At 46.6% G+C, this 27,757-nt stretch overlaps 1 protein-coding gene and 3 non-coding genes across 4 annotated transcripts in view; 3 read left to right on the plus strand and 1 right to left on the minus strand.

The window, feature by feature from the left end:
• The window catches only part of LOC147272180 (uncharacterized), a 430,453-nt gene that overhangs the window by 206,677 nt on the left and 196,019 nt on the right, over positions 1-27,757 (plus strand). The gene's annotated exons all lie outside the window — the stretch shown is intronic.
• trnar-ucg (transfer RNA arginine (anticodon UCG)) lies at positions 9,489-9,561 on the plus strand. Its single transcript has one exon. It is a non-coding gene; the product is annotated as a tRNA-Arg (tRNA).
• Positions 13,608-13,689, minus strand: trnal-aag (transfer RNA leucine (anticodon AAG)). Its single transcript has one exon. It is a non-coding gene; the product is annotated as a tRNA-Leu (tRNA).
• trnan-guu (transfer RNA asparagine (anticodon GUU)) lies at positions 27,655-27,728 on the plus strand. Its single transcript has one exon. It is a non-coding gene; the product is annotated as a tRNA-Asn (tRNA).

Raw genomic sequence — 27,757 nt, forward strand, 5'->3', positions numbered from 1 at the left:
GAGGAGGCAAAGGAGCTTCCCTGTGAGGGTCCAACATTGCCTGGTTTCCTCCAACATGGAGGAGCCACCAAAACTGATCTTCAAATGTTGGATCAAAGTCTACTGATCCACCTTTCTCATGTTGATGAGGTCATCCAGCCTGATGATCTCGAGGTTCTCCTTTGAGTGGTTCCCTCTGGGAGAGTTCTCTCTCTGTAACTTGTGTGTGTGTTTGCTCGTATCCTGTTTCTCCTTGACAGCACTTTAGTGTTTTTACCACTGGTGTCTCATCTGTGGTTCACCTTTTATTTGACTTCTTTGTCAAAGATGAAGGTGTTTGTGGTCATTCATCAATCATGTGATGGCTCATGTGACTGTGAGTCTGATGAAGAGCATGAGACTCTTAATCTCAGGGTCGTGGGTTCAAGCCCCACGTTGGGCGTTCATCTTGAACATCCCTGCTTGTTCTCTCACTTTCTGCAGCTGTGATTGGGAATTGAAAGAAAAATCACTGAATGAACAACACAAACACAGGCTGTGTCTGAAGTTCCACACCTGCACCTGACTCAAAATGAAAAAACCAGTGTGGACTCAATTGTATCCACTGTCAATACTGATTCTGGAGAAATTTCTTTGTGTGTTTTGATGGACGCGAGCCAAGCAGAAATTTCCCATAATGCAATAGGGTGGCGTTTGGTCAGTGTTGAGCAGGCGTCAGTCTGACAATGATCTCGTATTATTGTGTCATCACTTGACCAGACCCAAAAGTAGGCTCAGGTATCAGTTTCTTCTCAATGCTAATGTCTGCTAGCTTAGTCTGCTACTTTGATGGCTCTGCCTGCTCAAAGGTCCAGACCCCTGGATGTGGTGGTTCCTACCTGAACATAGATTCTGTCAGCTCATGTTGTTAAATCAACTCACCAGGAACACCAGTAGATTTCAATGGACTGACAATGAGTCTCATTGAATGGGTGTCTCGTCCAACGAGAAACAATCAGTCTCAGGTTGAAGCTCATCAATGAGGTCTTGTGGATCAGTGGCTTGCATGAATGAATGAGTTGGAAGACTTCTTGGAAATTAAAGAGGATTTAATACAATTAAGAAAACCCTTAAGACAGAGTGATAATTCCAGCAGAGTAATTAAGGCCCATATTGAGTAGCAGGTATGAATTAGCCTGGATTTATCTGAGCTTAAAGACGGCAAAGAGGCAGGTGGAAAGGTGTGTAGGATGAACGATGGTGACCTCCAACCAAATGAAGAGGACTGAGTGGAGGCTGACCAGCTCTACGGAGTCAGGCGGAGTTTGGCAGCGAGACAGGAGTCCAGGCCTGAATCGGTGAAAACCAACGTAACCGGCTTACGTTCTCAGCTGGATTCTCCCATCGATGTACGACGCCTCTCCAACGAACTGGTGGGAGGACCGCCTCCAAAGCCTCCACCTCGTCGACCGTGGTTCCCGCTGAGATTCGCTCGATGAAGAAGGGAAGCGCGTTGATGGGCTACCCTCTGGTCTCAGGCTGCTGGCTGCCTGGACTAAGCTGCTCTTCTCCGACACAAAGGTGGCTTCTCTCTCTTCAAGGCTCACAGGAGGTCAAGAGTGTAGCGACCGTGAGCCGAGATCGATGATGAATTACAAAAATAGAAAATCAAAAAATAAATTAGAGGAATAGAAAAGAAAAGGGGGGGGGGCGGACCAGCTGCTCTAGGAGCTCACACACAAAGGGCAGAAACAAGAAGCACTGAAGAGAGCGCCAGCAGTGGATGGTGCCACCACTGTTACAGTAAACTGGTCCGCCTCAGAGCAGTGACCTTTGACCTGTGAGGGGTTGTTGGCCAATCAGCACACTTTGCTGTCTTCAGTCCTTCTCAGATATCAACAAATGAAGCTGGTTGAACAGACAGCAATCATCATCACTCAGAGACATCACCTGGAGAGGAAGACTGCTCAGAGTTCTGACAATGACAGTGAAGAGGCAAGGAGAGCTGGACAACCACAGACAGTGAAACATTCGGAACATCATGTTGATACACGTGTGTGTGTGTGTGTGTGTGTGTGTGTGTGTGTGTGTCAGAATCGGAATCAGAATCTTTTATTTTCGTTGTACGGGGGGGGGGGGTACAGTGACAATAGTTAGAGTGCTCTTCCAGAGCCACCGTGCACCACAGAATGCAGATACAAAGAAAAGATAGAAAAGATAAAAGCAAGATAAAAGACACTGTTAGAACAGAAAGATCCATAAACCCACCAACCAGAGGTGTGTCTGGTACAGATGTGGAATTATTGGCTCACACAATGTTGAGGACACTGGAAGAAGACAAACAAAAAAGGCTGGTGTGATCCAGACCTTCATCAAAAATGGTCCTGGAGAACTGTTCAATGTGTCAGGACTTCTGTCCATTGTCTTCTGCTTATCCTGTTCAGGGTCATGGAGGGGTGGAGCCTATCCCAGCAGCTTTTGGGCGACAGGCCGTGTTCACCCTGGACAGGTCACCAGTCCATCACAGGGCCAACACATCCACAGAAAAACATTCCAAGCCAGACTCAGGAGGATCTCTCCACCCTACAGACTGTAAAGGAACCATCAAAGATGGCAGTTGGAGTTCTGTGGATCTGTGCTGGATTCCTCGTCCTCACGGACCAGAAGTCTGTCTGAAATACGGCACTGATTGATGATCTTTTCATGAATCTGGAAAAGCTTCTAAAATGAAAGGAAAACAATCCTATCTTCTTCATGTCTCAAGCCAAATCAAACCAAGAGTTCTTTTATCATATTTTTTTGACTGGTTGGTTGTTGAAAGAGAGCAGGACAGGACAGACAGCAGAAGACAAATATAGAGAAGGAAAGACAAAAGACAGAGACAAAGGAGGGAGAGAATGACAAAAAGATGGGAACAAGATGAGGGTGAAAGACAAGCAGAGAGAAAGACAGAGGGACAGGGGGATGGAAGACAGACACACAACAAACAACAGCAGCAGCAATAATAGTAAACTAGCTGCCAATGATAACGTCTCCTGGTCGCTGAAGCAATCAACTTCATAATAGGAGGATTGAAGAGCCAGGAAATAAAATATTAGCACAATACTGATGTGAATGTTCGTGCAATACTGAGAACACTGATATGAAGACGACTAGTAGGGGCGGCACGGTGGTGCAAGAAGACAAACAAAAAAGGCTGGTGTGATCCAGACCTTCATCAAAAATGGTCCTGGAGAACTGTTCAATGTGTCAGGACTTCAGAAGCTCTAATCCTCTCTAAGGTCCAGTGAGAGTGGAAGAGATTATAAATGAGAGAAGCAGGGCCCTCACTCAGAACTGAACCAGCTCAGTTGGGAGAGCCTTAGACTGAAGATCTAAAGGTCCCTGGTCCGATCCCAGGTTTCAGCAGAGGAGCAGCATTGACTTTACTTTCCAGTGGAGGAACTGCAGACATGAAGGAAACTAACATCTTGTCCTGTGCATTCTTGTGACATTCAGGACATTTTTGGAGCCTCTTGTTGGATTTTGCCACAGAGAATCAGAGCCAATCAAAAGCATGGTGGACTTCAACATGGAGGACTGAACAAGTCAAGAAAGCATCAGTTTGACCTTCACAAGTGTTTCTGTTCCTGTCTCAATGCTGTAGAAAGAGCCTGAGGAGCTCAGAGGGTAGAGCATCAGACTTTTAATCTGAGGGTCCATGGTTCAAGTCCCTGTTCAGGTGCTGTGGAGGTTCCAGTGTTTGACAACATGGTACTAGATGAAGTTTAGTGTTGAACAAACTGTCATCATCAAAAGTAGAAGTGTTCTTGTCTTGCCACTGTGAGACAGTTGCTAGAAAACTGACCAATAATAATTTCATGTGGCATGCAATTAACAAAACACCCACATTGATGGTCGAGGGGGGGGCTGGAGCCTATCCCAGCATCTACGGGCCGGAGCCTGGACAGGTCGCCAGTCCATCACAGGGTCAGCACACAGAGACGAACAACCATTCATACCTACGGTCAATTTAGAGTGTCCAATCAGCCTCGTCCCCAATTACATGTCTTTGGACAGTGGGAAGGAGCCGGAGTACCAGAGAGAACCCACGCATTCATGGGGAGAACATGCAGGCTCTACACAGAAAGATTCCCCACCCGAGCCTGGACTCAAACCCAGAACCTTCTTGCTGTGAGGCCACAGTGCTCACCACTGCACCATCATGCTGCCATGCTCTCTTCTACTTTCCTCAATTGTGTTTCTTTCATGTCCTCCTGAGATCAAAGACAGAATTCTAGCTACTGTCAAAGCCCTGATGACATCATCAGGAATTCTGACTTTGATCTGGAGACTCTTGCTTTAATCTGAATTTGATCTGACTAATGTTTTAGTTTAGGTTGCATGATACCGACCACCTCATTTCTCCTGATGGACTGGTGACCTGTCCAGGGTGAACCCTGCCTCTTGAACAATGTCACCTGGGATCGCCCCCCCCCCCCCCCCCGTGACCCTTAAAGGATAAGAACAGAAAGTGGATGGAGGGATGGACTCAACACTGAAATCAGCTGATCTGATCCACATTCTAATGTTTCCTGTCCCTCTTTAGGAGTCAATGAGAATAGTAGTGTATATAATAATGTATATCCAACCTTGTAGTATCTTTCCAAAGCTTTGAGTATTTCTTCTTGTTTCTACTTGTAGTTTTAGTGTCTGGATCTTTTCTTTTGATGTCCTGCTGTCTGCTCTTTGCTTTTGGAGCTTCCTTCAACAACTACCAGGCCTCCTGGGTACTGTAGGAAACATGGTCAAGTTCTTCTGACTTCTCCAGGAACGTCCTGCTCTCATTGGTCTGTCTTCATTTTGACTCCTCCCACTGCCACAATGACCAGCCTTTATACTCTTGGTGACTGGGGTCCTGGTTGCTGCAGGCCTCAACACCAGCCTGTGGTTGTGAGCAGGGCAGAACAGAACTGACAGTATCTCCCATGCAGGACCTGGGTCAGCGCCTGGTGCCAGCTGGGGCACCGCTTTAACCTGGACCCCTGGAAGATCTTGTCCAGGAACTGGTCTTTTTCAATCGAAACAGCGTGAAACTTCAAGTAAAGAATTAAAATTATTTAATTCACAATGAGGCCTCTGTCATAAAACAAAGGAACAACTGACTACCTCACCATGACTTCACCCTGATAACCAGGAGGTAACCTGGTAGTCAGAGCAGCGATGCTCAGGTCTGTGGACTCAAAGGAGGGTTCTTCTTTTGGTCACAGGTTTGAAGATATCAGTGGAAGAGAGAGGAGAGGCTGTGAGAGACCTGCCACACCTCTCCAGTGACCTGGGACATGATGGCAGTGGTGGGATTTGAACCCAGGCCTCCTCAGAGACTGGAGCCTTAATCCAGCCCCTTAGACCGCTTGGCCACACTACCTCACTGTGCTGCTCTCTGAGTTGGTCTGCAAAAGGCATTTTGAAGAGGAAGTAACAGTGATATCAAACTGATTCTGAAGGGGGACCCCTTCCCTCCACGGTCACAGGAAGTGACGACAGCGCTGCTAGAAGCAGGAAAGAAATGGTAAAAGGACTCAGTTTGTACAGAGCCTTTCTACCTCAGCAGCACTCAAGGAGCTGAACAATGTCCTCTCATTCACACACTCACACACTGATGCTGAAGGCTGCCATGCAAGGAGCCAACCTACTCATCAGAAGTATTTAGGGGTTCAGTATCTTACTCAAGGACACTTTGACATGGTCACTGGAGAAAGTGAGGATCAAACCAGCCACCCTTTGGTTGCCAGACGGCCACGCTACTCCTGAGTCATGTGACCTGGATAAGATGGTGAACTACAGCTGATCGCCATGCTAGCAAACCTCTTTTGTTTGGTTTGGTTGTTGTTTAGTGACTGTGGATGAATACACAGGAGAAGTTGAGCATAAATTTGTGTTCCCTGTTCACTTGAATATCTGCAGGAGTGTGAGGTGGAAATAATAGTTGGAGGAGAATGAGAGTTCAGTCTCAGCGCTATGACCTGTGCTGACACTAAAACATGTCAGCCCACAGAACAAAGATGGCAGTCCTCTGGGAAAGCAGGTACACCACACATACATGAAGAAACCCTACAGGAAACAAATATGTTGCCAGAGACTTTTACTCTGTTTTTGTTGTTTACCCAAGAACAGGATTGGAGGGAGACTGATGGTCGCTGTTTGGGTTTTTGGAAAACAAGGAGGCTGTGGGTTCAAGCTGGATTCTCAGAGACTATTTCCCCAACCTCTACATTGGTATCTACACTGTCATCCAGTCATGTGACTGAAGTCATCCAGTCATGTGACTGAAGTCATCCAGTCACGTGACTGAAGTCATCCAGTCACGTGACTGAAGTCATCCATTTATGTCAGTGATGTCACTTGGCAGGACTGTCATTGCCGTCTCATTCTAGAAAAGAATCCAGACTCCACCTGTGGCTCCATGATAACTGATGGACCTCTGGTTGGAGGCTGGACGATGATGTTTGGACTGGAAGGAAAACTCCTTGTCCAAATTCCATTGTGTTCAAGTTTAAAGTCCCACAATAAGAAGTAGCTGAATCTGACAGGTGGAGGTTTGGAACTACAAGATGGTGATGTTTCCTTGACTTGATGCTCTGACTGTCAGGGTAGATGACAGCGTCTTTCTGCTGCTGCATCTGAGTGGCTATGATTGGAGCTTTTACCTCCCAAGGTTGTCTGGTTCCAGGGGAAATTTTAGAATTCCAGTCCCCAACCTGGGCTGTTCTGAAACTCTTCTCCTGAATCACTCCTGAGCTGCAGCAAGAACAAATACCAGTGCCAACCAGATCAACTTAATGGCTGCTAACAGCCTCAGACACTTGATTTCCATCAATCTGGAGCCAAGAAGGCCCTCACCTGTGGTTCTCCTCCAGGAGGGTCCAGGTTCTGCCATTGTGGCTCCTGGTGCCACTGCCAGAGAGCCTCAGCTGCACACTGCAACATTTCAACAGGAGATTGACATTCCTTCAAATGTCCTGACATCTGATTCCAATGGTTCTGTTCCATATTTATATTTTAAATCAATCACACAATGAAAGCTGCCTCAGCTGCTTTAAGAGAGAGAACAAGCTAAGAGGTCTGAAACCAGTAAAATATGCTTTTCTGTGTGCAAACTAGTGAGGGGCATGGAAGGATATTTTACCACCAATACAGAACCCAGACTTTAGTCATGTGATGAGATGGCGACTCTGATTATGAAGTTAATGGACAAAATGTGACTTGAAAGAAAACACATTCCTTCAGCAGACTTTGATCCAACATTGAAGTTAGAGTTTGGTGGCTGCTCCATGTTGGAGGAAACCAGGCGATGTTGGGACGTCACAGGGAAGCTCTTTTGCCTCCTCTGCTGCCAGTTCAACCACTCACTCCCATCAGTGAGAGCAGCTTCAACTGGGTTTGGAGTTTACCACTGTGGATGCATAGGAATGTTGGTCCTTTGTCAGAAGTGGGCTTTGAACCCACGCCTCCCGGAGCGACTGCGACCTGAACGCAGCGCCTTAGACCGCTCGGCCATCCTGACAGAAACTTAGATGCAGACTGAATTAATTCATTGACAAAGTAGAATTTTTTCCACAGGAGCTACTGGCTCCTTAGTTGTTGCATTTATTGTTAACATTAAACACACAGTCTGAGTTCATGGCAGTAAGAAATGCTTTGCCACAGATGTAAAGGCAACAAATACACAGAATCAGACATTAAATAAACCAATATGTTTAATAGAAATTGATCCGTCAGCCATGCCGCCAACGTGCAGCACCCCTGCCGGCTCCCGCGCCAGCCCGTCCACGGGCTCAGAGTCATCCGCCAGGACCAGCAGCATTCGGGCAGCCCGTCCCCCGGCCCCAGCACCAGCACCAGGCCAACAAGCGGTGGACGGTCCTCCCGCCCACCTGGACCCAGCGGCACATCCTCCGGCCCACAGGGATCCAGAGGGAGGGTCCTCACACAGGCAGTCCTGCAGTCGCACGAGGACATTATTAGGGGAATAACGGGGATCAGTGAGCGGCTCGACCGCCTGATAAATGTTCTGGAACGTTTAGTGGACAAAATAAATTAATCTGGCTTCAGGAATCGTGTGGTAGCTTCTTACCCTTTCACACTGTGGAAATGAAATTCTGGCGTGCGAGGACGGCTGCCCGGCCGGGATCGATGTCCATCCCTCCAGCCTCTGCGCATCGATGATCTGCACATTGGAGTGGAAACCCTTACGATGAACGTAAGCGTGTTCCTCATGGGACGGCATTTTTCTGGCAACATGAGTGCAGTCATTAGAGAATTAGACATTAGAGAATCCGGCTCTTGCTGCAAATTAATATTGGTCTGTTCAATGATCAGGTCCCCCACCCAGGGCCTGGCCTGGCCGAGGGTCGACTGACTCACCCCGGAATGGTCCGCCATCTCCCGCTGGAAGGCTTTTTGGACCCAATGTATGTGCGGTTATCAAAAAATGCCAGTTACCAAACACCGCCACAGGGTGTCGCCAACTGACCAAAGTGCAGTTAACGCAAGAATCGGCTTTCCGCCAACTTCTACGGCAGCTCTAGAGTTCGGGTGAAACAACGCAAGAATCGCAGAATTTTTCGCATTGATACATCTGAACATGAGCGTCGATCCTGGCGTACGCAAGTTTTTCTTGCGTAAACCTCGTTGATACATGAGGCCCCGGGACTGCTCCAAGCTGAGAGGGATCCCTCCTTTGAGCTCCATGGAGCTCCTGTTCCTGCTGTCACTCCATTTGGTGGCCATTCTTGAAAAAACCCTTTCCACATATCCAGGGATGCTGGGATGCTCCAGATGTGGCTGATGATAGATCCGCCCCCTGTGTGGGTGGAGCCAAGAGAGTGGAAAAAGACTGAGACCCAGAAATCAGGGCTTCTTCTCCTCCATCTTAAGGTGGTTGGACTGAAGTCTCAGGTCTGACTCTGCATCTGGTCTCTGTGAGCCAACATCAATTTTCTTGGACCAGAGAAGCTGATGAGTATTTAGTGAACCTCTCCCCTGAGGTGGAACCATCCTGGGCAGAAGAAGAGGCAACAGTTCCTCCTTCAACACTTTACTGTGTTGTGAATAATCTGCAATTCTAGGGAGAGACAGTGTTCAGGAAGCTGCTGAAGGGTGTTCTTGTTGGCCTCACGTCTCCATTTGAGGCGTCAGTTTCTGTCAGTGACACTTAGCAGTCATTAAGAGGGCCAAAGCCGTCCCGCTGGTCGCTACACGTCGTGTGCAGAGCCCTGGTCGTTTAGGTTGTCTTTCTTATTTTCTTCTTCAAAAAGTGAATCATTTCATGTAAAATAATTCATGTATGATATATTTTGTAAATGATCATGTTTTTATTACTGTATTCTCTCCTCGTGTTCCAGTGATAACTTGATGATGTAAACTTGATATTTAGACAATCTGGCAGCACAAAACCAGAAAATGCCACCCTATCATTGAAACTTCCTGTCAAATCAAGTACAAATGAACATGTTGCCTTTCTTCTATTCAGACAAACCTTTCCTGTAGGGCTGGTGGCGTAAAGGAGAACGCGTCTGACTTCGGATCAGAAGATTCTAGGTTCAACTCCTGGCCAGCTCGGTTGGAACTTCCTACTCAAGTGGGACCTTTGATAAAAGTCACTGAAATCCTCCAAGGTGGCTTCTCTTTGGTGCTTAAAGCATGTGACCAGGACCGCCTTCTTCCATCTGCGAAGTATCGCTAAGATTAGGAAGATCCTTTCCCAGAGTGATGCTGAAAAACTGGTGCATGCATTTATCACTTCTCGGCTTGACTACTGCAACTCTCTCCTGTCAGGATGTCCTAAATACTCTCGAAAGAGTCTCCAGCTGGTCCAGAACGCTGCAGCGAGGGTTTTGACGGGAGTTAAGAAGAGAGAACGCTTCTCTCCACTGGCTTCCTGTAGGATCTAGAATCGACTTCAAAGTCCTTCTGCTAACTTATAAGGCTCTCAATGATAAAGCTCCATCCTATTTGAAAGAGCTCATTAGTCCCTACTGTCCGACCAGAGCACTCCGCTCCCAGAATGCAGGTCTTTTAGTGATTCCCAGTATCTCTGAAAACAGACTGGGAGGTAGAGCCTTTAGTTACCGGGCTCCTTTACTGTGGAACCAGCTCTCTCCATGGGTCAGAGAGGCAGACACTTTAACTACGTTTAAGTCCAGGCTTAAGACCTTCCTCTATGACAGAGCCTTCAGTTAGGACTGGTTCAGGTAGCTCTGAACCATTGATAGCTATGCTGCTACAGGCTTAGACTGCTGGGGGACACATCAGGTTACATGGAGCCCTTCCCTCCTCCTCTCCTCCCTGCACATTTTTGGAACTGTCACTACCACTACTTGTTGCACTTTGTAGTTTGGCCTTGGTGTCTCGCAGTCTCTCTGTGTTTCCACAGATCCACCAGAGCCCCAACCGCCGCCTGCATCGCCCCCCCCCCCCTTATTCCCTACCGGCCTGCGCTCCCCTTCCATGAACCAGTCTGCCATCCAGTCCCCCATCAAGCTGGCTTGCTCTCCCTGCCTCCCCTACCAGAAGCTTCCTTCTTCAGCTGTTATTAACATTTCCATGTTTCCCACATTCTGCATTGTAAACTGTTTTCTTGTCTGTAACAACATCTACTGCACGTCTGTCCTCCTGGGTGAGGGATCCTTCCTCTGTTGCTCACCCTGAGGTTTCTCAGATTTTTCCCTGTTAAAAGGGTTTTCTATGGAGTTTTTCCTCAGTCGATGTGAGGGTCTAAGGGCAGAGGATGTTGTTATGATGCCATGTGAAGCCCTTTGAGACAAACTGTTTGTGAAAACGGGCTCTACAAATAAAATTGCCTTACCTTGTGACATTCAGGACATTTTTGGAGCCTCTTGTTGGATTTTGCCACAGAGAATCAGAGCCAATCAAAAGCATGGTGGACTTCAACATGGAGGACTGAACAAGTCAAGAAAGCATCAGTTTGACCTTCACAGGTGTTTCTGTTCCTGTCTCAATGCTGTAGAAAGAGCCTGAGGAGCTCAGACGGCAGAGCATCAGACTTTTAATGTGAGGGTCCAGGGTTCAAGTCCCTGTTCAGGTGCTGTGGAGGTTCCAGTGTTTGACAACATGGTACTGGATGAAGTTTAGTGTTGAACAAACTGTCAACGTCAAAAGGAGGTGTTATTGTCTTGCTACTGTGAGACAGTCGCTCGAAAAGTGACCAATAATAATTTCATGTGGCATGCAATTAACAAAACACCCACATTGATGGTCATGGGGGGTGGAGCCTATCCCAGCATCTACAGGCCAGAGGCGGGGTTCACCCTGGACAGGTCGCCAGTCCATCGCAGGGCCAACATACAGAGACGAACAACCATTCACACTCACATTCATACCTACAGTCAATTTAGAGTATCAATCAGCCTCGTCCCCAATTACATGTCTTTGGACTGTGGGAGGAAGCTGGAGTACCAGAGAGAACCCACGCATGAACGGGGAGAAGATGCAGATTCTGCACCCGAGCCTGGACTCATACCCAGAACCTTCTTGCTGTGAGGCCACAGTGCTGACCACTGCACCATCATGCCGCCGTGGTCTCATATACTGTTCTCAATTGTCTTTCTTTCATGTCCTCCTGAGATCAAAGACAGAATTCTAGTTACTGTCAAAGCCCTGATGACATCATCAGGAATTCTGACTTTGATCTGGAGACTCTTGCTTTAATCTGAATTTGATCTGACTAATGTTTTAGTTTAGGTTGCATGATACCGACCACCTCATTTCTCCTGATGGACTGGTGACCTGTCCAGGGTGAACCCTGCCTCTTGAACAATGTCACCTGGGATCGCCCCCCCCATGACCCTTAAAGGATAGAACAGAAAGTGGATGGAGGGATGGACTCAACACTGAAATCAGCTGATCTGATCCACATTCTAATGTTTCCTGTCCCTCTTTAGGAGTCAGTCAGAATAGTAGTGTATATAATAATGTATATCCAACCTTGTATCTTTCCAAAGCTTTTAGTATTTCTTCTTGTTTCTACTTGTAGTTTTAGTGTCTGGATCTTTTCTTTTGATATCCTGCTGTCTGCTCTTTGCTTTTGGAGCTTCCTTCAACAACTACCAGGCCTCCTGGGTACTGTAGGAAACATGGTCAAGTTCTTCTGACTTCTCCAGGAACGTCCTGCTCTCATTGGTCTGTCTTCATTTTGACTCCTCCCACTGCCACAATGACCAGCCTTTATACTCTTGGTGACTGGGGCCCTGGTTGCTGCAGGCCTCAACACCAGCCTGTGGTTGTGAGCAGGGCAGAACAGAACTGACAGTATCTCCCATGCAGGACCTGGGTCAGCGCCTGGTGCCAGCTGGGGCACCGCTTTAACCTGGACCCCTAGAAGATCTTCTCCAGGAACTGGCCTTTTTGGTTCCATCAAGGCCTGAGAGGATGGTGAAGAGTGATCCTCCACCAGGCAGCACAGTCAGCAGCAGCCATTTTGTTCCACTAGAATCAAGTATGATAGTGACAGACTGGTGAGTACTTGCTAACTAACACTTCCTTTTTTTACTGCTATTCTTCCATGAATGTGCTCATGTTTGCTGGTCCCCAACCACAGTTTCAAAGCCATGATGACATCTTTCATCAACAATCAGACTTATTTTTTTCTCTATTTGGACAAATAAGGTTTCAACTGACACGGCTGGCCAACGTCCTGGAGTTCATTCAGCCTGGAGAAACAGGTGCTGGTTCCTTCTTTTACCAGGCAGGAACGGGCAGCAGATCCAAGCTCAGTAGGTGCGGATGTCTGCTTTGACTGGTAGGAGGAAAGAGAGCAGGAGAGCTGGTCAGAGACAAAGACAGATCATGAAGAAGGAGTGCTGTATTCTGCTAGCACATGCTAGTGACAGTCAGAGATCAGGAGTCTCAGCAGGGAAAGATTCATCTCTTATTTCAGAGGACAATTGGATGTTCACTGGAAGACTGAATGTTTGAGGGTCAGAGGTGAAAAGAGGACAAGTGCACCTGTTGTGTGTGATGGGGCACCAGCATGGAGGAAGTTGGAAAACATTTCCAGCTAAACAGCATGAAACTTCAAGTAAAGAATTAAAATGATTTAATTCTGTGTTTAACTACCAGGCCTCTGGAATAAAACCCAAGGAACAACTGACCACCTCACCATGACTTCACCCTGATAACCAGGAGGTAACCTGGTAGTCAGAGCAGCGGTGCTCAGGTCTGTGGACTCAGGAGGGTTCTTCTTCTGGTCCTGGGTTTGAAGACATCAGCAGCCTTGTTGGAGTCAACTGGGATGTTCCTCTCAATAGACAGCAGCATTAAATCAGAGAGCCTGTCTGCTCCATGGCTCCTCCTGAGCTGGTCCTGGATCAGCTTCAGTTTGGAGCGTCACCGTTACACTGAAGCAGAGGTCACTGGCAGTGCTGCATATACTGGGAGGAGCCTGTGGCTCTGGGTACACTGTGCCCATGTTGTTGGCTTGAAGGCAGCTCAGCGTTACTGCACATTGTTGTTTTGGAGAGTTCAAGATGAGGAGAACACCTCAACTTCAGGACATTTTCTTCCCAGAGTGATAAAAGCAGCCAACACCTGCAGCACAGAGAGGCTGGCAGAGACCTGCCACACCTCTCCAGAGACCTGGGACATGATGGCAGTGGTGGGATTTGAACCCACGCCTCCTCAGAGACTGGAGCCTTAATCCAGTGCCTTAGACCACTCAGCCACACTACCTCACTGAGCTAGTCAGTGAGTTGGTCTGCTAAAGGCATGTTGAAGAGAAAGTAACAATGATATCAAAATGATTCTGAAGGGGGACTCCTTCCCTCCACGGTCACAGGAAGTGACAACAGCGCCGCTAGAAGCAGGAAAGAAATGGTAAAAGGACTCAGTTTGTACAGAGCCTTTCTACCTCAGCAGCCATGCTAGCAAACCCCCTTTGTTTGGTTGTTGTTGTTTAGTGATTGTGTATGAACACACAGGAGAAGTTGAGCATGAATCTGTGTTCCTGTTCACTTGAATACATGCAGGAGTGTGAGGTGGAAATACTGTTTATTTTTGCATCTCCACCTTCCAGATGCTGGTCTCCTTCTGGGGTCCTGACTGACCTCCACCTTGTGTTCTGGATCCACCTGAACTTATGGTCTTTCCAGCTTGTCCATCTGTTCAGCCTCACGTCAGTGTCCAACTTGACCCGAGCCTACTTGCACCCACAAACTCAACCAGAAACCTGGGTGTCATGATTGATGACCAACTGACCTTTCAGGTTCATGTGGCCTCAGTTTCTCGGTCTTGCCGTTATGCCCTTTACAACATCAGGAAGATCAGACCCTTCCTGATCCAACAGACCACACAGATTCTGGTTCAGGCTCTTGTCATCTCACGCATTGACTACTGCAACTCTCTTCTGGCAGGCCTCCCTGCATGCTCATTCAAGCCTCTGCAGATGATCCAGAATGCAGCAGCACATCTGGTCTTCAACCAGCCCAAAAGGACACATGTCACCCCGCTGCTGGTTTCTCTTCACTGGCTTCCAGTGGCAGCCAGGATCAAATTCAAGGCACTTCTCTTGGCTTACAAAACAGTCACAAGAACAGCTCCAGCCTACCTGGAATCCCTGATCCAGGTCTACTCTCCTTCTTGCCCACTACGCTCTGCATGCGAAAGACGCCTGGTGCTTCCAGCCCAGCGCTGCTCCAAATCCCTAGCCAGACTCTTCACTTCTGTTGTTCCCAAATGGTGGAACAAACTACCGAACTCTGTGCGTTCTGCTGAGTCCCTCTCTACTTTTAAGAGACAATTGAAGACTCAATTGTTCAGAGAGCACCGAGGCACTTAACCTGACTCTGCTCCTCTTTGTCCTGTGGGGTAGAATCAGTCAGAGGGTCCAAGACCCAGCACTTAGTGATTATGTAGCACTAAGTGTGTTGTATGTCTGTTATATTAAAAAAAAAGAGGGGGGCGACACTTCTTCTGCCGCTAGATGGCGGTACCTGTGACCAAGTCACCACTGTAGTACTTTTGTGCTTCCTTTGGACTTTTCCTTAATTAGGTCTTAATTCTTTCTTGTGTTGTACGTTGCTTTGGACAAAAGCGTCTGCTAAATGAAATTGTAGAAAGGCAGTGACATCAAGACAAAACCTCCTTACAAAAGGTGATGGTCACGTGATTTAACCTTCCTCCTGTGTGAGGTTTTAAATGCAGCAAAGAACCACATCAATTTGTGGACTGCATCAAGGCTTTTTGACTTTGTCAGGAAGCTCTAGTTCAACCAAATCAAACCAACAAATGTTCACTGAATGATCAAATAGTGAGGGTCTGTCTGGACCAGTGATCAAAATAGGATGATGCAACAATCAGAGCCAAACCTTAAGTCAGAAGTGCACTGTCAGCAACACTGCCAGCAGCTCCTCTCCCAGTCATGGGAGCTTCAGGGACTCTCAGCCTCGTTCTCCCATCGACCTGCACAACACCACAACAAACAAAGACTGCAGGTCCAGTGTGGTCCTGATAAGACCACTGGACTGCAGGGTCCCAGTATCACTGGTGACAATGATTTTACCAGCTGGGACCTTGGACAAGAACTTCTCAGAGGAAACTCATCATGGAGGCTCAGTGAAGAAAACTAGACCTGAGCTGCCTGCTGGAACCTAGCAGGTGAAGGACAGAGCTCCACCTCTTTAGAGACACCACCACTGTGGGCTCATGTTGGCAAAAGAAGTGGGTCAGTTTTTGACACACACATGTTGTTACACACGTAGACTTTTCCTCCGTTTTTGTTTTTTACTGGTTTTGAACCAGTAACTGGTTTCTGTTGGTTTGATTTGCTTGACTGGTTGTTGCTTGTTGACCTTCTGTCACACCCCAGACACGGGTATGGGTAGTGTGAGACCCAGACATTAAACCATTGATGGCAAAACACGACAGAGTTGCATAAGTTGTAACAATATTTATTTCCCCAGTTGTGATACACAAATGTAATAAAGCAGCTATATACAGAAGGGACCAGAGGTCTGTAATAAAAATAATCAAAACTCAATAACAAGTTCAAAACAAAAGCATAATAACTCATACAAATTAATTTAGCAAAATGCAAATCAAATTATTTAACAATGATCAAACACATACATTCTATGTTTTAGCAGTATACTTTCAACAAGAATAAATCAAATATGCATATTCTATGTTTTAGCAGTCACAACACTTTCAACAAGAATAAGTCAATGCGCATATCAACCATGGTTTACTCTTAGCTTAATCAATAGAAAGAACATCATAACTTGGAAACAATAGAACTTTTGAGAAACAATATTCACCTCTGGACCTCAGCAATGAGCACCTCACCCCAGCAGAGTTAACAGCAGACTGCCTTGTAAGCCCACTCTCACCCGTTATATACTCTCATGGCCCCTCCCACCAGACAGACCAAAGACCAGTTAAGGGGAGTTGTATTGTTTTCCCAAATTGTTCTGTGTACCTTAACATACAGCAAAGAAACACCATGTCCTTCAGTGACCATATATATCTGCCACTTTGCAATAAACAAATGTCCAGTGTCCTTCATTGACCAAACCCATTCACATGTCCATGTACTGTTCAAGTTCCCCTGTCTCCGGACAGGGAATGGTTCGCCCCAATTTGGGCGTAGCCTTCGACGCCTACTTAAAGGCTCCAGCCCCACCCTGACTCTTTTAGGATCCAGTTCAGAGCCCTGGTGAGGGAGAAGGTTGTAATTTGTTTGTTTGATGCATGGTTTTGTTGAATAAATGTCCTTTAATGTTGCTGGTTGTTTCCGGGTTTGTCCATGTTATCCCACCAAACAATTGTGCACTTATTGAGGTGGGTTAGGGACAAACAGTGACAGTGGGGTCTAGACTGTCACACCTTCCAAATCCATATTTTGGGTTCTGGCTTGTTCTGCTTTTCATTTTGTGTTTGTATTAAAGTTCTGTTGCTGAAAAAGAGACTTTTTTTCTCTTTTTCTTGAAGTAAATTTATGAGGGTCTAAACTGACCCATAACACCATGGATGTTCCGATAGTTAATGATATTAAAATGAATACTAAATCAAACCAATCCATGTCAGAGATGTGTTCTAACACCCTCAGTAACGGTCAGGAAACACAACAACCTTTGGTTTATTTCTAGGATTTTCTTGAGGTTCATTTTACCATTTTTTTAACTGAAATCGAGGGTTTAGTGACTAAAAAAAGGTCCAGAGGCCCACAACTAAATATTCAAACCAATATTTCCATGGATAAGGAAGCCTAACAAGGAAACAAGAGATGGAAACAACTTGGAGGATAGAAAATTGTTTGTTTATTTGACAGCTGATTGAAGACGTGGGTCAAAACTGACCGTTAACATAGAGATGGGAACAGAAAGCTGACACTAGAGGAAGGTTCCAGCTCTGAAAAAGGAGTTTGATCAAAATATTGAACTGCCAGTAGAAATGTCCTTTTGTATGTTGACCTTTGTTGACAGAAGTCACTTTAGCTTGGCAGTGACAAGAATGGCTGCTAGCTTGACAAAGAGCTGCACAAACCAGGTTCAAGCTGGACTTTGGACCCTGGTATCTGCAACGACTCCATCAACTCCGAATCTAGCAGCTCTGCTGGGTCCAACTATTTTACAGAACATTTGACAGACCTGTGGAGCAGTGAGGACACACATGAGTTGATCACATGATCCACTGAAGCACCATTTTACCTGCCACTGAGGCCAGAGAGAACCCACGCAGGAACAGGGAGAACATGCAGACGCACACAGCTGGGGCTCCAATCTGGAACCTTCCTGCTGGGAGGCAGCAGTGCTCACCACTGCACCATTGTGTCCCCTGAAAATGCCACCAGATCGTTTGGATTCTCTGTAAAATGAAGTACACATGAACATGAAGAGGTTTTCACAGGGCTGGTGAGCCAATGGATGGCATGACCATGGGCGCTGCTGGGGGGGGGGGTACATGGGAACGGTTCTAAGGGCCCGAGCACTGACAGGGGCCCTCAGTGGGGCTGTAAAGTAAAAAAAAAAAAAAGATCATTTAAAATGATCTAATTAAACATGGTTGTCGATTTCCATTACTTTTTTCTTGAGTTCTTCATCACATTGTCATTTCCCCCCCCCCTCTTGCACAATGGTGCAGTCCAATTCAAACCCGCGAATGCCGCTCTGAGCTCCGTCACTCTGCCGCTGCTGCAGGTGTGCGCTGACAGCCGCTGAGTCGCTGATGGACGGTGTGAGAAACGAGCGGTAATAATGAAGTCTGGTTGGCTCAAACGAAGAGGAAGACGGGAGAAAGAAGAGAGGAAGAAAAGAGGCAGACAACTGGTCCCTCAGTTCTTCTCCAAGAAGGTAGGCTCACTGGCCTTGAGAGTTCTAAACGCTCGTGAATGAGAACAGGGTTCTGGTGAACGCGGCCCGATGAGCCAACCAGGAGAACAAGTTTACAGCGAGCGGTGCAGTGCCAGTTCTCATTTAAAAACGCTGCCTTTGTCGTCACGGTGAACAAACAGCTGAAGTGGGTGAACTTGCGAGATAAACTGGACTCAGTACAAGATAAAATACTACGTTCTGCTGGTGCTGAACTCATGACTAATGGGTGCCCTAAATATGCACAGATTCAGCTTCAGGAGGACACGCCCACCCAAACTACTGGAACCAGGTTTGGAGAAGGAGCTAAGCAGTACATAAAGGCTGTAGGATTCTAGTTTTTAAGGCCCTGGTCCATCAGTGCTCTGCCACAAACCCAACTTGTGGGTTGGGGGCGTGTGGGTATCCCTATGTGGGTCTAATCTGTCACACATTCTTTATAGTTGATTTCTTTATTGTGTTACTTCCAGCCTTCATCACAGTTCAGTTAAATTATTGACTGTTAGGGGAACTCATGGAAGGCTGAGTGTGAGTTCACTACAATGCATCTCACTGGCCTGCATCCCTGAAACAGTGCAGTCCATTCTGCCACTCTCCCTTCTGACTGCACTCGTCCTGATCTGCTCTATGCAGTCTATCAAATGCAACTCCAGAGCATTTTTGGAGAGGTTTGTGTGCACTTTGGATTTTTTTGCCCTCTGCCCGTTACGGTTGCTGGTGGAGGAAGGGCATTCAGTGAACTCAGACTGATCCTGAGTCACCTCAGGTCGACCATGGGGCAAGAGAGCCTGAAGGGTCCTGCAACACTTTCAGCTGAAAGGGAATTGGCTCGCTCACTGGACTTCAAATATTGAATTTGTGACTTTGCTACAAAGAAGACTCGGCACCTCGACCTGGGCATTGAAGTCTTTACTGTGTGAGCAGTGTAAGTGAAGATGTCTTCATGTTGTTTGTATGTAGTGGAAATATTTTGGTGATGAACTTGAAGTACAAAAAGGCAGCAAATGGCAGGGAAAAGACAAAAAAGGATTGGAATTGCTTTTATCTCTGCACAGACTGGGACAGAAAAAAAGGCAGCCACTCAGTGAAAGCTGGAACCCCATTGAGACGCATTATTTTGAAACGTGGTGAAACCTCAACGAGCTGGTGGGAGAGGTGGGGTGGTGCTGGTGCTGGGGGCTTGTCTCACATGTTTTTGCCCCTCGACCCTCTTCCTGTACGTTGGGGTTTACCCCGGTGGACGAAAGGGTTGCTTCCCTGCGCCTTCGGGTCAGGGAACGGGTCCTGACGGTGGTGTGCGCGAATGCTCCGAACACCAGTTCAGAGTACCCACCCTTTTTGGAGTCCTTGGGAAGAGTACTGGATGGTGCTCCGGCTGGGGACTCCATTGTCCTACTGGGAGACTTCAACGCTCACGTGGGCAACGACAGCGTGACCTGGAGGGGTGTGATTGGGAGGGACGGCAGGCCCGACCTGAACCAGAGTGGTGTTCAGTTATTGGACTTCTGTGCAAGTCGCAGTTTGTCCATAACGAACACCATGTTTGCTTGAAGGATGCCCACCGGTGCACGTGGCACCAGGACACCCTAGGTCGCAGGTCTATGATCGAGTTTTGGTCAGATTCTTAGTTCAAATCAACACAACATTCAGCACTTCAGAAAGTTTTCCAGGCTTTGTAATTAAGTAACTTGTAATAAGTTTATACGTTTATTTAAAGTCACACAAACTCATGGTCCATGAACAGGCAATGAAAAGTCTGACAAAGAAGGCAGTTATGATGATGGGGGGGGGGGGGATTTGGGGGGCAAAATTTGAATCTTTCAAGGGGCCCAAAATTTCTGGCGGCGCCCCCGGTCCGGTGGATGAATGCTGCTGCATTTTTCAAATTTATTTCTGTGCAGAAATAAATTACACCACCTGTTTGGGCGAATACCAAACACTGAGTCTCCTTCTCCCACTCAACACTCAACACAACGCAGAGCAGTAGCAAGGGTCTGCTGAGATGTAGGCCCAGACCGGCTCCATGTACACGAGGTGGTAAAAAGACTAACGCGGTGCAAGTGAAAAAAGCGTGATGCAACAAACAAAAACAAATGCATCATCACATTTTGCGCCGCAAACAGAGAAACGATGCATCGCACAACAGGAAGCGAACCAAGAAAGCGGCTCCAAAATGAAAACGCTGCAAAACCAGTTGCCCCCAACGGAAGTGCACCGAACCTGCAGGGGGCGCTCTCAGCCCAACAGCTCAATGCAGAGACGCGTAGGAGAGGAGACGAGACGGCTGACAGACGTTTGGTTTCCAAGAAGAGCGGGAAGAAAATCAAGTTACGGCGTAGCGTGGTAATGTGACTTTATTTGACTGTGTTTACATAAAATTAACTTAAAATGCTAATTCAAAGATATCACGGTACAACGCCTCACATTACGGGACGTTCATGTTATTAACATGTTCACGCTGCCCCTTTGCTTGTCTATTGTGAGCCTGCTTGCTGGTAGCGATGAGATAAACTGAGATTAGAGACTGATTATCGTTCAAATACTACATTCAACCCTCTATCCCAGGCGTCCAAGCCTGTCCTCTTCTTTCTAATTTCAGATGTGCTGTCCATTCTGTGGCGCCGCAGGTAGTGACCACATTAATCAGAGCCAGGAGGACTCCTGACGCCAGTTTGACACCAGAATAATCGGTCATCACGTCGGCCAACTCATTCCGCCCTGCTGGGAGTCTGAACCCTGACACCTTCAGGAGTGGAGCACATGCAAATCAGAGAGATATCCTTTGACTGTTGGTAGATGAGCTGCTGCTGCTGCTGCTGCTGCTGCTGCTGCTGCTGCTGCTGCTGCTGCTGCTGCTGCTGCTGCTGCTGCTGCTGCTGCTGCTGCCTCACGCTGTGGGGGCGGTGCTATGCTGAATCTCCATTCTTCTGTCAGGGTTTATTGGAGCCATAAGAGCACCTCAGTTTGTAGGAGCACCCTAAAATGCACATTTCTTCTACTGGTCTTAGCACACAGCTGTTTTGTGCTGATGTGAGGAATGTTTGTTGTTATTGTTTAGAGAACAAGTCTTCATGCAAAGTGGTGTATTTTATGCAAAGAGAGAAAAATGGGGATTTATTCGCATATTTATTTTATTCTGAGTTAAAACACTAACAATGTTGATTTCACCAAAAACTGGTGAGGTTATTGATTTAAAGCATGTTAAACATGTGAAATAGTTGATATTTTTATTGACACGTTGGTTAAACAGGAGCAGTTTAATATGTAATGGTATTCTTATTGTGTCAAAATATGCTGAGCGTATTTTTTTTTTTTGTGTGAGAGTGAAATAATTTTACTGTGAATTCATTCAAGAATTGAATTCAAGAAATTGAACCACAAGAGAGAATCTTCATACAAGTACTTGCATTCAGCAGGACTGAGTGCTTTGCTCATCAGGTCTAAAGTTGTTCAACAACAGAGAAACAGAAGAGAGATCAGTCCTGAATGAATCACAACAGAGACTGGAACCCTGTGTCTTTAGATCAGTGGGGGCAGTCCACAAGATTCCAGTAGATTCCAGAGATGGTGAGCCACCCAGCTTGATTCCAGACACCAGTGTCTACATGCTCTGGAATAGCAGGTGAACCATCTGCTCTGTGGTAGGATCACGCCAGGCATCTGGATCGGCACCAGCTCCAGTTTACGGTAGAAAGAATGCACTCATTGCTACTTTCAATCTCAGGGATTATTAGCTTTGGAACTCACAGATCAAACCCCACTTGATCTGAAGGAACTCTGACCTGGAGCCTGTGAACTTTCAAGGTTAACAAAAGTGAGAAAACTCACATGAGGACACTTTATTTTCTTAAAGGGCCCAGTTCATTATTGTTCATATGAATGTATTTTTGTGTTTTATGTGGTACAATCTTAGAATTACAAACCAAAACTAAAGTTGCAATCAACTGTAACATCTGGTGTTAAGGTGGAGATGGCACTCGAACCCCTGCTCCACATGAACCCAGAGAGACATGGATATTCCAGGATTGGGTTACAAAAGCAAACAGAAACCTGCATCAGGAGGTTTTATCAGGGTCTGGGGTCAGAAGGAATAAAAACATGAGAGAATCAGGAACAACCTTCATCAGGAGGGTTACCAGGGTCAGCAGGAAGACAAACAAGAGACAATCAGGAACAACCTTCATCAGGAGGGTTACCAGGGTCAGGGGTCAGCAGGAATAAAAACATGAGACAATCAGCAACAACCTTCATCAGGAGGGTTACCAGGGTCAGGGGTCAGCAGGAATAAAAACATGAGAGAATCAGGAACAACCTTCATCAGGAGGGTTACCAGGGTCAGGGGTCAGCAGGAAGACAAACAAGAGACAATCAGGAACAACCTTCATCAGGAGGGTTACCAGGGTCAGGGGTCAGCAGGAATACAAACATGAGACCATCAGGAACAACCTTCATCTGGAGGGTTACCAGGGTCAGGGGTCAGCAGGAAGACAAACAAGAGACAATCAGGAACAACCTTCATCAGGAGGGTTACCAGGGTCAGGGGTCAGCAGGAATACAAACATGAGACAATCAGGAACAACCTTCATCAGGAGGGTTACCAGGGTCAGGGGTCAGCAGGAATAAAAACGAGAGAATCAGGAACAACCCTCATCAGGAGGGTTACCAGGGTCAGGGGTCAGCAGGAATACAAACATGAGAGAATCAGGAACAACCTTCATCAGGAGGGTTACCAGGGTCAGGGGTCAGCAGGAATACAAACATGAGACAATCAGGAACAACCTTCATCTGGAGGGTTACCAGGGTCAGGGGTCAGCAGGAATACAAACAAGAGACAATCAGGAACAACCTTCATCAGGAGGGTTACCAGGGTCAGATTTATGATTGAGGGGAACAAACCACTCTGATGTCTGGGTTCATCAAGGATATCATTAAAGAAATCCTAACTATCTGGCCAGTTAAATTAATCCTAACTGTTCTTCAGATGTTGTGCTGGTAATGTCATGTTTCTTTTCCAATGTAACTTTGTTGTTATGATGTGTGTATTTTTACTGCTCCAACAATGCTGTTCCTCTTCTGGGTAAATCAATCTTTCAGGCAATCACTAACTGAGTGTCTCTGATGCTGTACTGTAGTATTGCAGTACAACAACACTCTGATCCTTCCTTTTCAAATGTTTTTATTGTGTTTCTCTTATCAGGTGTTCAAAATGATGACAATAAAAATCAATAATTGATATTCAGCTTTGTTTCAACAATAATAACTGATCAGAAATGAGGCCTGATGGCTGCAATAGCAGCTTTGTGCTGTTCAGTGACTCCTGCTATAAAAAGGAGTCAAGGCGGTCTTAAAGATGTGAAAATGTTCCAAAGATCCTTCATGTTGGTCCTGAACAAGATTGGTGACAGGCCTTTTTTCAAAGGAGCTCCAAAAGGCTCACTTAACCCTTTGAGGCCTGGCTGAGACACGAGGCCTGTTGACCTTTGACCCTGTTGCTCTTTTGCTCTCATTGGCCTCTCCAGTGGGTACAGACCTGAAACTTTATGAAATCCTAATCTGGTGGAATAATTCTAGAACCCCCTCCCAAACAGGAAGTAGCTTCAGGAAGGAGGTGGGGCTTCAAAGTTTTAAATATTGGTTTCTGGCAGAGGTGTGAACTCCTCCCAGAAATCTCATCTCATTTGGAGCAACTTTGACCAGTTATGATGCTTCATTTCAAGACTTTACTGGACTTTGCCACGCCCTTTACGGAGAGCAGAAAGGACTTAGGGGGGTCAAACCAGCACAGATGCGATCCTTCGAGAACAGAACAACACACTAAAATTTCAACTTCCTAGGTTCAAAGAGAAAAAACTATCCCCTTGTGAAACTGGGCAAAATCAGGGTCTGGGACTTCTGCACTCCGAGAGCCTTTTGGAGCAGAATTGAGGATCAAATCTGGGTTCTGGTGTTTGTACTTGGGCTACATCCACCAAACTTTACACACATAGTGTGATGCCCCAGAGTAGCATGTGCTGGGAATTTCAGCCATCTAGGTGCTAAGGGGCCCAAGCACGGTCCCGGGGCATCCACTAACCCTAAGGGGCTCCTCAAAGTCTGGCCCCTCTTCCCTGGTTTCATTTGAGCTGAAGCCACCAAAAGTCACACCAATGGTGGATGTCAGTGAGAGGACTGATTCTGACATTTTCAGCCATCCAGAAGTTACAGAGCTGAAACACAAGACCCCAAAGCCCCTTCCATGTTTGTTGCCAGAGATATCGTAGTCATGACAGTGCACCTCCTTTATGAAGAAAAACAAAACAACTACTGCTTTGGGGCTTGTGTTCAGCGTTATTATATTATATTATTATATTATATTATGTGTGTAAAGTTTGGTGGATGTAGCCGGATGGGCCGGTGTGAGCAGGCATTTCAAAATATATATTTCTGGTAAAAACGCAGGAACAGCGGTTAGTTTGTTTTTGTGTTAAAATGAGAAACAGACCCATCCAGTTGTAGTGCCACCACTCAGCGGCCGCCTTGCAGTCAGAAGCCATGAAGAATGTTGCCCAGTAAGAGGAAGGAGAAAGGAGGAGCCGAAAAAGAGAGACACCGGAGAAGAAAAGCAGCCGAATTTCCAAAACTCGACGCGTTCTTTCCAGGGCTGGACTGGGAAGAAGAGACGTCAGGTGTTGGAACGTGTAGTGGAAGAAGAAGGTCTCTGAGTAGTGAAAGAGTATCACTCTTTTAACATGGTTACTGTCTTCCATGTAGAATACTGCACTTTATTTTAATTTTTGAAACTTCAAAATGTGCGCATACATCCTCTGGTATGGCGTGTGCTTACACATATCGTGTAAATAACCATGGAGGGCTGCCAGGGATGAGAAATGCCAGGGCCATTTTTTGGTCCCAGTCCAGCCCTGCTTCTTAACCTGCTCACGGTGTCCTGTCAGCTGTCTTCCCTCAAGGAGGAGGCCAGTCTTGCTCTGGAGCAGTTTCAAAAATAGGCCTCAGCACACTGCCTCTGTGCCATGCCTCTCTCATGCTCCTCTACTCTTTGGTGCACATGCCTCCAGTCTGTCAGGCCTCTAATGAAGACACTTGGATCACTGGGCTTGCTAAAAGCAGGGCAAACAAAACAAAACAAAGCATGACGTTGACCACAATAAGTCAGCCATTTCCACGTCGTGCCGTCCGTTCTAATGAAGAGCCTCTGGACGACAGGGTTTATGGAATCTTGTTGAGGATGAAACTTAAAAAAATCAGTCCTCTGTGTGGAAGAAGGGTGACTAAAATAGTCTCCAACTGTCTGATCTGACTCCTCCATTTCCATTGCAACAGCATGGCTTGACGAAGAGAAAGAGAGAGAGCTGAGAGATTTCATTGGACGAGCCCAATGTCCTTCAAGAAAATCAACCAATGGGCCGCGTTTCGCGTCTCCGATACCGTTACGGTCGATTAAAAACTATACACTTTTGAAAAAAAAATTATGACAGTTATGGGCCGGCCCAAAGATGTGCATCGGCCAGATGGCCAGTCCAGCCCTGGGTTCACCCCTGATGGGTCACCAGTCCATCCCAGGACCAACACACACACACAGACAGACAACCATTCACACTCACAGTCATTTAGAGTGTCCAGGTAACCACTACCCTCTTGATGTCTTTGGACTGTGGGAGGAAGCTGGAGAACCAGAGAGAACCCACACAGAGACAGGGAGAACCTGCAGGAGGGGTGAAGGTCGATGAGTCCTGGAGACGTTCAATAATGTCCACAAACTTTGGCACCAGGAAGACAGCAGGTGGTGGCTCCTGGGAGTTCAACAGACCTGATGATTGAACCACCAATCACAAGGATTTCAGCCTCCATTGTAAACAGAGAGTTTAGATGAGAGAGAACCTGCTGTCAGCCTCACCAGTCAGGGCAGTGGCAGAGGCAGCAGAGTTGAATGAAGCAGGATCACCTGGCAGGTCTCAGCTGGAGGTGATGACATCACTGGCCTCAGTCCTCACCAGTGCTCTGCCTCGCAACAGGGACGATGGGGAGAAACCAGTAGAAGCACTCTGAGAGTTGGAGACAGCAGGAGGAGAGAGACCACGACAGAGTCACCCATGGGAAACTGTTGGATCCACTCAGGACAGGCTGGACAGACACAGATCAAAGACAGAATTGATGATGTCATCAGGAGGCTTTGATAGTGTCTTTATTTGTACCTAGAATTCTGTCTTTGATCTCAGGAGGACATGAAAGAAACCCAATAGAGAAAAGTAGAGGAGAACATTCAGCTTCATTAGAAACACTTGAACTGTTGAACAGTAGAATTTGTTTGAAACAGTTTACAACACTGAGTGACAGGATTGAAGAAGGAAGATTTTGGTATTTTCAGTTTAATTCTAACTTAAAACTGGGCATGAACATTTTTAGTCGTTCATATTCTAACATACAGAGGAAGTCATGACTCCCTTTTTTTAACCTGTCCTGTTCAGGAAATGGAAATGGAAATTTAGCTGCTATGTTGAATCAGAAGAACCTTTTGAAGTCTACTTTTGCTTCAGTCAGAAAGTGGACTGTTGTTAACTCTCACAATGGTTGGTGATTGTGGAGGAAGACAAAATCCTGATGAACCTCTTTTTAACAGACACACATTTCTAAAGACACTGGATCATTTTATTTTTCTTCTTTTAGCAGAGGATGGTTTCGATCCATCGACCTCTGGGTTCTGGGCCCAGCACGCTTCCTCTGCTCCACTCTGCTCTACCATTGATGGTGCCAGGAGGCCTAAAAACACAAAACACCAATTCAATCCAGGACCTTGGATCCTAAACTGAAACTCCATCACACGGTGGCTCTGCTGGGGCTCCCACAGGTGAGTGAGGCTGAGCTCCAGTCTGCTCTGAGGAGGCAGCAGACATCTGCACCACTCAGAGGTTTGGTTGGTGGCTTTGACAAAATCCCAACAAACTCAAATCCTGTTGAATCAGGAAGTTCTAGTTGAACTCTCATCCACGTCACATGACCAAGAAAACCTCCTCTTTCATTCAGACCAGAACAGACAAACATAGAAACATTGTTTCAGCTTCTGATCAAACAATAACAAGTTCTTGATTTTTTTGCCATGTTCTAGGAATCAGACTGATGATCTCTGGATGTTCTAGGAGGGGGGTCTGTTTCTGATGAAGCCTGTTTGGTCTGGGGGGGTTAAGATGGTGGGGCTGTTTCAGCTCTAGTGCTGAAGGCTTTCACCATGACAGTCAGACTCTCCTCTGTCCTTCATGGTCCCTCAAATGTGCAGTGTGGACCTCACACACTGAATTTAGCCTGAAAACTCTTCATGAAAAGCGGGAGACTCAGAGTCTCTGTGGCGCAATCGGTCAGCGCGCTCGGCTGTTAACCGAGAGGCTGGTGGTTCGAGCCCACCCAGGGACGATGACCAGCCTCTACTGGTGCTTAGGAGT

The sequence above is a fragment of the Aulostomus chinensis genome, chromosome 1 (genome assembly GCF_037954235.1).
Source record: "Aulostomus chinensis isolate RoL2024-O1b breed Wild chromosome 1, RoL_Achi_v1.0, whole genome shotgun sequence".
Classification (NCBI taxonomy): Eukaryota; Metazoa; Chordata; class Actinopteri; order Syngnathiformes; family Aulostomidae; genus Aulostomus; species Aulostomus chinensis.